The following is a 6,961-nucleotide window of genomic DNA, read 5'->3' as shown; positions in this document are numbered from 1 at the left end:
CTTGTTCCATTTGTATGTAAGTTGCTCATTTGTGATATCATAATCACCTTTATTATATTTACATCAACTTTGACTATCCAGATTACCATAGATTTTACTTAAATCAGCATTGTCAGTTCTTTCATTACAATTTTAGTATGCCTGCATGTATACAACCCTCATTATAATCAGTTGTGATACATTCTATCTAGGATAGAAAATTTTAGAGTTTACATGACCAAAGGTATGGTTTCCACTATTATTAAACCAAACCATAGAGATGAGTGGGAGTAATACCATTAATTACCTACTTAATACAGTGTCAAAAACGACACATTAAATCATCTTCTATGCTAAAAATATTTTATTTATCACGATTTTTTTCAAATAACCCTTGTAACAGAAAAAAAACAATAACACAGCAATCATGTGCAAAAAAATAACCACCATTCTTTTCAGGCCTGTGCACAACATGCATACACTAGTATAAAATAATGTGTGGGCGATTAAAGTAGACCAGAATGGAATAAGTACAAACGCATGAGCAGTATTAGAACATGTTCTACTTTTTCTTCGGGCATTTATACAACTTGGGTGGTCGAACGGTGCATTTTTGTGTCCATTTATGCATTCCTACATGAAGACATTAACAAGTACAGGTAGGTGCAATGTAAACAGGCCTTTACCGTTGCACCAAGAACCTTATTTAAGAAAAAAGAAACCTCAAAGTCATCTTCTCTTACAAAATTATTTCATGAAAATATCTTTTTGAATAACCCAGATATTCACATCCTTAAAACTTGCAAAACCAATCATGCAACAATTATGAATTATGCTCTAAACTTTTCTTACACAGAAAAAAGAAATATAATATGTTTACATTCACTTGCAACTATATTTGACAACCGATCAACAAACTATTTTCAAGGTCTCTCACATTTTATTATTTAGCAGCATATGGTCAGAGGGTTCTTCGCTCCTAAAAAAATGGAGTATGGAAGAGCCATGTGTGTGCATTGCCTTGCTAAATTGATAAATGGTGAATTTGAATCCCATACTTTCCTGAATATTATTGTCTAGTAAACACTAAGTTTTGCCAGAAGACGGAACGTCTTCAGTCTTTGACACTGAAAAACCAACTGCAACATAAATAGCATCTTGCCAAGGGCTCACATAGAGGGAAAAACCGTTCATGGGATATTGGACTTTTCCGTGTATCATGGACGAGGGCCTTTCATGTAACCTTTTATTGTAGATTTACAAAATGTGTGCTAAATTATCTTTTGACCGTTAATCGAAGTATCTTTTCAGTCAGTATTCAATTTAATGGCCACTGGTAGTTCTACAACATTATTTTTCTCCACCACCAAGAGGGTAATCGATTACAATATAGAGTTTATCCTCAAAACTTCATACCATGACTATTTCAGTCCGCAAAATTTATATTTCTACATTCCTACTGTAGTCGACAAAAACCGAAGAGTGTCACCTTCAACTCTGCCAAACCTATACTACGCCAGTCATCGAATAAGAAAAAAGGAAAAGTACTCACCCTGCAACAATTACTCTGCAAACTTTTTCTAAGAACTACGTCTGATTCTAAACAGATCTTTTTGAAGACGCTGTATTCCGTAAGTTTCTTCAAACACAGTGGACACATGGTACTGGGCAGGCCATCTCCCACAGCAATCTGATATATTAATAAACAAATTATACGTCAACGTAAGTCGTAGTTATCTTGGAAAAAACAAAATGAAGTAAGCACCAAAGAAGATCGATTGCATTTGATATGCCACTCACATGTAACCCGACTAAATCATGTATGGCATCCTTTACAGCTATATTTCATCCCACATTCGAAGTGAATATGTATGTTATAATAATGATCATGACTCTTCCTACAAAGTCTGCAATTCCTTCCTGAAGATTCCGTGAAAATCCCGCTGGTGCGACTCATGTCTTCACTTCAAAATCTCATTCACTGTTTAAATCAGGTATATCGTCAAAGACATCATCTACTCACCGACAAAGATCTCAAAATCTCACAAGGAAACAACATTCACTACGTTGATGTTTGAAAATGAAAATGCTTATAATTATTATGCTCAACGAAAGGACCAACGACGCCAACAACAAACAACAATCTCCTGATAGACATTTCACGACTCAATAGCATGGGCTGAGGATATTTTCAACAATTTATGACATGATTGTAAATCTTACGAACACAACATGCACGACGAAGACCCATTAGCAACGTCTTTGTTAATAGAAGAACATACAATCAAGCCTCAGTATAGAATCGATGATATCTAGTTGCCATTTTATCCGCAAACAGCACACCTATAGAACAGGCCAATCATCCGCGTTTCAAGATAATTTTCTTTCCAATTGAAAAAATAAAGAAGCAATTAATACATATTCATCAATTTTATTTCAATTTATGGTGGGTTTATAAGTTTTGTTTCATTAATATTCAATGCTTAGGCCAGAAGCTGAATTTAAGCCCGACTTCAGCTTCCACACGTTCATATTTAATTTACGGTCTTTAAATATGAAAAAGGGTACAAAATATCTTGAAAGTTTAATTTTAAACAATATTAAATATTCCTGTTAAAAATAATGCAATAGAGCTAAATAATTTATCGCTAGTCGTTGCAAATACCTCATTTATCGATTGTAGGCCAACTGCGTACGTTATCCTCTAGTGCTAAAACATGCAACTAAAGTTCGGTATCTGAGCTAAACCTTGCTTATCTGATCTATTATAACTTAGTGCGTCAACAAACATGGAATTTGTTGAAATATTTGCTGATTACTCTGCTGCGATGTGATTTCTTTTTGAGGTCATATTTAAATGTGAGCTTAACACGCCCTTTATCTTAGTAATTCAAATGTTTTTACATTGGTGTACGCCATGGAAATGATCGTAATTTATTACGAATTTAGTAATCACTGAGTGCTGTGTGGATGCTTTGCTTGAGGAGTGAACTGGTTTAGAGACGGAAATAGTTATTGCTGTGAAATCATGAGTGCTACCACTGGGAATTACTCAGAGTCTCTATACAGGAATTCCGAGGGCACCCCGTGCAGACTTTGCCTGAAGAAAAATGATTATTATTATAACATATTCACTTCTATTGTAGCAAGCCAGATAACTGTAGAGGATGCCTTATATGATTTAGTCGACTTAAAAGTAAGTGGCGGGTTACATGTTATCGATTTCCTTACCTCTTGTTTTATTCCGTTCTATGAACATATTTTCCACGGTACATCTAAAATCTCTTGCAAATGTTTTCATTCCCTTCTCAGGTTGCTGTGGGAGATGGCCTGCCTGCCACTTTATGTCCACTGTGCTTGAAAAAGCTCATCGAATTCAACGATTTCAGAAATATTTGTCACAAATCGGACGCAGAACTGAGAACATTTTCGTCCAGAGATTACTTCAGGGTGAGTGCTTCTCATTTTTTTCATTGGAATCCTCGTGTAACTTTCAAATAATGTTAAATCATTCTCGCAAACAGATATTAACTTGTTCGTGATTATGTACCGTGTAGCCCGGTCATGGTAGTTTCAATTTCATATCGACGAGAATGAAAAATTTAGCAATATTTTTGTAGTTATTGGTTAAACTGGTTATAGCAATGACTTTAAAAAGTAGCTTAATTGCGTATTTGATGAATCACTCGCCACGACGGGCAAAGGATAATGCTTTATGACTGTGACAAACTGGTACATGCAACGTTTGCTTAAATTCCTGTGATTAGGGATCAAAAGTTAATGGAGCATTAAATTTGTTAATGAACAATATTTGATGGTAGGCCCTTGTGCAATGATTGACTGAGCAGTGAAAAGAGTCCAATGTCCCACATAGTGTTTCCGAATTAGTCAATCCTGACGAGGCATTAGTTAACTCGCAGTTGGTTACTCAATGGTGACGTCGTTTTTTTTCCTTTTGGTATAACTCAGTGTTTATAATTCAATCATGGCAAAAAAGTGAATAATTTGAGTTCATCAATGACCAACTCAAAATAGATAGCAATGAACGTGAAAGCTTTTGTGGAATATGTTTTCGATTTATTTCTTTTGCTTTTCACCTCCTGTGTGGTTTAAAATTCCAGCACGTACAGTTAAGATAATTTATAGAATCGTACTTGCGGACTTAAAGAAGTTTCTTTACCATTTTTAAGTTGTAATACCCGAAGATATATCCAATGGAATATTTCAACCAATCGATCGAAAATGTTTAGAACAGTTTAAGAAAATTTAATTTACATACCTGGCTATTTAGTGTACTTGTTCGTTGCAATGTTACAATATTAAGTATATGCATTTTTTATATTTGCAATATATCGGATCGATTTGATGACAATATTATTTGCTAAAATTATCTATGTCAGTTGTTTATCAAATGTTTTATGTCTCTGCTTATATAAACCGTTAATTCAAACAATTCTTCGATAATAATATTCTGTGTACATCATTTTGGTGCTATAAAAAATCATGTACCCAATAGTGTGTTTTTTATTTATTGTGTATGTGGTTTTTATATGTCGAGAGTGTGGTTTTTAGTTATTACACTGTAGAAACGGGCACATTTATGTTGTTATCCTAATTTTAAGAGATGTATTCATTGTGAAATTCTATTTTTTATGTATTGAGAAGTTGTCCCATGTAAGAATCGTCATAATTGTGGCTGGGGATATTAAACTCTATATTGCTTTTTTATCGGTAGGGATGGTTGCATAACGGTTTTTGTGTAAAGGTCTGTTTACTCTATGAATTTACCTGTGCTAATTATTGTCTAAAATAAATGAATCCAGGAGTGTACACAAGAATGCGTTTTGTAACACACAACTTGTGTGATTGCATGAATAGAAAATAGAACCTGTGTGATTTGGTTCTTGCATTCATCTTTCATGCATTCACACATTAACTTGCACATGTTATTGTGTGGTGTACACAGGCCTTGAATCTATGAGGTGATAATTTTGATTCTCATTATGTATTTTTTTGGTCAACTTTTTTGAAAATGCATGTATTGTACGTACAGATAATTTTTTGTTAATATGTAGCTTCATGGCGTAGGGAATGGGATGTATTTCATTTTATAGATATATTTTGTTTAATGAATTTGAACCCTGATAAAAATAAACTCCACCATGGTGGGTTAAGGAAGGGTAGTAGCCTTCATGGTGGGTAGTTACCCTGGCACAACCCATGCCCTACCCACCATTAAGAGTAAGGGAAGGATAGAAAAATCCTTTGTCTACCCTTCATTGGGACTTAACATTTATAACTAAGGAAATCATATCCTGAAAGTGTCTCCTCAGCTACTTTCACATGCTAAAGAGCATTGAGTTCTGTACAAGAACGTAAGCAGTCTTTGAATCGTACCCTCGCCCCCCGAAATATAAATCGTTTTCCTTCATAAAAGAAAACAAATATTGAAAAATAATGGATTTAAAAAAAATTCTTTAACTATTGAAGTTTTTTCGATCATGGAAAGTGTTTGATTTAGTTGGAAACCCATTACTTAGTATCCTGTTTTTCAAAAATTTCCCCACCCCATTTTGGACACCTCCCCCCCCGAACGAAATTCCTGGCAAAGCCACTGTACACAATAAATTCTATAATTGTGTGGAAAAAGCTCATTTAGAAGTTCTTCATTCACATTTTTAGGATGTAACCTATTTGTGTGGCTGACAATGAAATATGACGAGGGTGTTGTTCGGTATTTGTATGCCGATCTTATTTTCTGAAATGAAATAGGTGTGGTAGAAAAAAAGTCACAGCTTTCTTCCACATAGACTCAGGTGCGAATCTCATCTTAAGATTTTGTAGTATAAGTTTTGTTAAGAAGCATTATCTCAGCAGTACCTCGAAAGCCAAGGTTGTTTAGGCACTAGTTCAATATCCTCCTATTTGTAGGTTCAGGGTTCAAGACCATGTGTAGGCCAAGTTTTTTGTCTTATAATTTTAGAAATAACTTTTTTAACTCATCCCCATTAGTTTAATTTAGTTGCTTAGCGAGTTTTTAATTTTTTATGTTAATTTATGGATTTTTAGTTTTTATATTAGTCCTACCCTTCCGGTACCCTTCATTGAGGCTGGCAGAACCCTTCCCTTACACTCCAGGAAGGAGAGGGCCTACCCACCAATGTTCTAAAATACCCTTTGTGTACCCTTGCTGCAGGGTATAGGAAGGGTACACCTATCCTTCCTCTACCCTTTATTGAGGCTGGCCAAACCCTTCCCATACACTCCAGGAAGGAGAGGGTGTACCCAACAATGTTCTAAAATACCCTTCGTGTTCCCTTGCTGAAGGGTATAGGAAGGTTACACCTATCCTTCCTCTACCATTCATTGAGGCTGGCCAAACCCTTCCCGTACACTCCAGGAAGGAGAGGGCCTACCCACCAATGTTCTAAAGTACCCTTCGTGTACCCTTGCTGAAGGATATAGGAAGAGTAAACCTATCCTTCCCTTACCCTCAATGGAGGGTAAACCTCTCCTCAATGGAGGAGTTTATTTTTATCATGGAAGGGCATGGAAAAACTGTTGGAGTAGAGATTGTAATGAACTACTTGAATGGGAAGGTCTTTTTTTTCTTTCATATTTTTGGGATATCTTGCATTTTAATTTTCATGGCTGTCTTTCCAAAATCATCAGCAGGTTATGACATGCACAATAAAAACTTTAGAAAGCAACTTTCCTGAGGCCATAATATCATACTTTGTTGTATATTAGTGTGCTACTTTGCTTTGTGCAATATTTCTTCAGTAGATGCTCGCTCGCGGACACATATTTTCTTATTTTGCATTTCACAATTTGGTGTCTCTTAAAAGATGCAACCCATGTAGCACTGGCATAGAATTCAAATCCTGGAGACATGTGCTGAAATCACCCTGAAATAGCAGATTCTTGTAAAGTCCGAGTCATCACCAGTTCATTCCTGTTCCTGGCTTCCACAAAGCGATCG

The sequence above is a fragment of the Ischnura elegans genome, chromosome 13, assembly GCF_921293095.1.
Source record: "Ischnura elegans chromosome 13, ioIscEleg1.1, whole genome shotgun sequence".
Taxonomy (NCBI): domain Eukaryota; kingdom Metazoa; phylum Arthropoda; class Insecta; order Odonata; family Coenagrionidae; genus Ischnura; species Ischnura elegans.
This window is presented reverse-complemented; position numbering follows the sequence as displayed.